Raw genomic sequence first — 2,937 nt, 5'->3', positions numbered from 1 at the left:
AAGTAACACATTTAGGGACTGTTATTGGGCCGAGAAAATCTCATTTCAGTTGCTGTCGGGCCATGGTGATTCAGTTTTTCAATGAGCAGCTGAAGTGAATGTAGAAAAATAGCCACAACAAGTCTTTGTACACTTTGTAGGACAGCTATCAAAAGACATCTTTATGTCTTAAATCAGTCCCTCACATGAAGGATATAAGGTACATTGGCAAACCTGCAGCTTCCGAGGACATGTGTGTCCCACCACTTCTGCTCTGATGAATACGATAGTCTAGGGCTACGTCCCAAAAGGCACACTATAGTGCACCTACAGGCCCTGGTCAAAAGTAGTGCACTATATAGGGAATAGGTTTCAATTAGTAGTTCAGTTTATACGCTATCTCCAGAGTGTGTTACAGGAAGCCACACATGTCCTAGGTCTGCTCCTGGACAGGGACATTACACGTGTTCAATGCAACCAACATGCCCCCACACAGAGTGACACACAGGACTCGCTTTTCGGCTGACGTTAAGGCGACGCTAGTGTCAAACGCACATTAGTTTGCAATTTTGTCATGTAAAAACTGGCGCACTGGCATTTTCCAGCCCTAACGCCAGGTTCAGCAATTTACCTGTCTTATATCAGCTCACTTGCGCTCAGATTAGCGGGGTGGAAATATTTGAGGTATCCTTAAAAACATGATCCAATGTGCTAATTTCAGGTAGCGCTGATGGGGATATTTAAGACCAAGCAAAAGCTGGTTTTAGCGGTAACACAGTTGGTTTCAGCACACATTTTGACGGCGGAAACGTAGCCTATCCAGACATTTACATGTATTTATTGTTGAAATGATGGTGCCTGTAAGTGTGACATAGCCTATTTAAAACAGCCTGTTTCATTTCAAATTTGATTAGAATTATTCGTTCTCTTTTTAGGCCTTATCAATAATGAATTTAATCTTGCTTATTGACAATGTTTGGCATGTCCGTGCTCAGCCATAATGCAGTTTACAGTAGGCCTAGCCCCTACATCACTGTGAATGCTATTGAAGCCATTAAATAAAAACAATGTGGATGGCAAATGGGTTCAAATGAATGTATTTAACAAGGACAGGTCTACATTTTGTTATTTCGTTTCTGTAAGCCATTTATTAAACTATAACGGACTAACATTGGAATTGGAGTTGATTCCAAGACAATCCCTAAAAGACCGTAAATACACCAACCACATATTTCGCCATGAAGCACGTTCTGATTGGCCAGTGAGAGGCCAAGCCTCGACACACCCGCCCGCTTGTCGATTCATCAAAACACATCCCTTTCGCACCAACGCCAGCAAGCGTGCCGATAATTGTGATGGTGGAAATAGAGAAAATATTTCGGACACAACGCTGAACCTACAGAGCTACCAACTGCGCTTAGATTTACCATTCTGTTAGGTTTGTTAGAACAGAGCCCAGAGTGGTGTGACATAGCGCCTCCCACTACCCAGGTCACCTCCATTGTCCTGTATGAATCCTCGGGCGGTCTAATGAAAAGCTTGATAAGGTCTTCACTCTTCACCGTCACTGTTCATCTCTTCCCTTTTATTCCTGAAACTATTTCCAAGGTCCATTCCTTTTCAGTCTGTGAGAAACCTTAATTGTAGTTCGGTGCGTGGGAAGGACGGAATAAAAACGCCTTTCACTTTCACACCGGGGCAAAACTTTGACAGAATACATTCAACTAAAACTGCAAAACCTTTTAGAAAATATACCTTATTTGATAATGGAACTTTTCAGAAAATCTCCCAGAAACCTCCGATGGATGGATGGAGATAGAAGTGTGTGTTTTTTTTTTCTTCCTCTCCCTCTTTTCTTCTCTGCACTTCATTGTTGTCTGTCAAATGAGTCATCGTGATACAAGCAGAGAGCTTTCATTCCGTGTTCGGTGTTGGAACATCCAGCCAAAATCATCTCTATTGTTCCCAGCTCCAGTATGTCTGTCTGCAGAGCGTGGTTGAATGACATTGATGTGTTCTTATGATCCTTTATTAACTACCCTGTCCCCTGACAGTGTGGAGTGAGAATCCCCCGCTTCAGCAAGGAAAGAAAACATGCACAAAGGACCGCTATACTTCTAGTTTAGAACACTGGTGAGGATATTGACTGTATTGATCCAACTACTAACCCTCATGGTAGTGCTACGTTCATTGGAACTGAACATTCACAGTGTAGCAGGTCTCCATCTTAGCGTCCTGTATAACAGTATGTTATCCTCATCCACAAAAGCACAGGACGCTGGACAAAGAACTCGGGCCAGAGAAATAGAACAATATCCACTCATTTTTTCCTACCCTAACAAAAAGGTATTTATTGAGCTACAGTACAGTAGTGGCAGCTCCTACATTTCGACCATATTGTGGTCTTGGTCGGGGCCACCCTCCACGAGGCTCTCCAGTACCCTTCTATGGAGAGGGCAGAAGAGCCAAAACAATTGGGCCCTAAGCCGTGAAGCCGGGGAGTCAGTGTGTGTGTGCGTAGAGCCGTGAGTGGAGGACACGGCCATGCTAGACCGAGCTATCTCATTACAGCTCATCTCCACAGGCTAGCTGCTCTAGCTCTGACTGCTCAGGACAAGATGGACGCCTTCTCTACGGGAACCAGCCCGGGCTAATTAGCAAGGAATAACGGCTAGATGATGAACTTGACCCTAGCATGACAGCTATACAGCCAGTTAGAGGGAAGAGAGAGGGAGAGAGGGGAATGGAGAGAGTAAGAAGAGAGATATACAACGCTGTGTGTAAGGTTTTTATGACCTGTAGGTCAAATAAAGTACAATCTAAATCCTATTCATATATGAGCTAGAATGAGCTTCACATCACCTCTGATCTCAGTGTTATTATGTTTATCGTCTGCAGGAAAACCGAGCAGAGCGTGTTTAGTTCAGAGCCTTGAAGACATCATTTCTGAGAGAAAGA

This window comes from Salvelinus sp. IW2-2015, unplaced genomic scaffold (genome assembly GCF_002910315.2).
Source record: "Salvelinus sp. IW2-2015 unplaced genomic scaffold, ASM291031v2 Un_scaffold1172, whole genome shotgun sequence".
NCBI lineage: Eukaryota > Metazoa > Chordata > Actinopteri > Salmoniformes > Salmonidae > Salvelinus > Salvelinus sp. IW2-2015.
The sequence above is the reverse complement of the archived record's forward strand: the minus strand, read 5'-3'. Positions refer to the sequence as shown.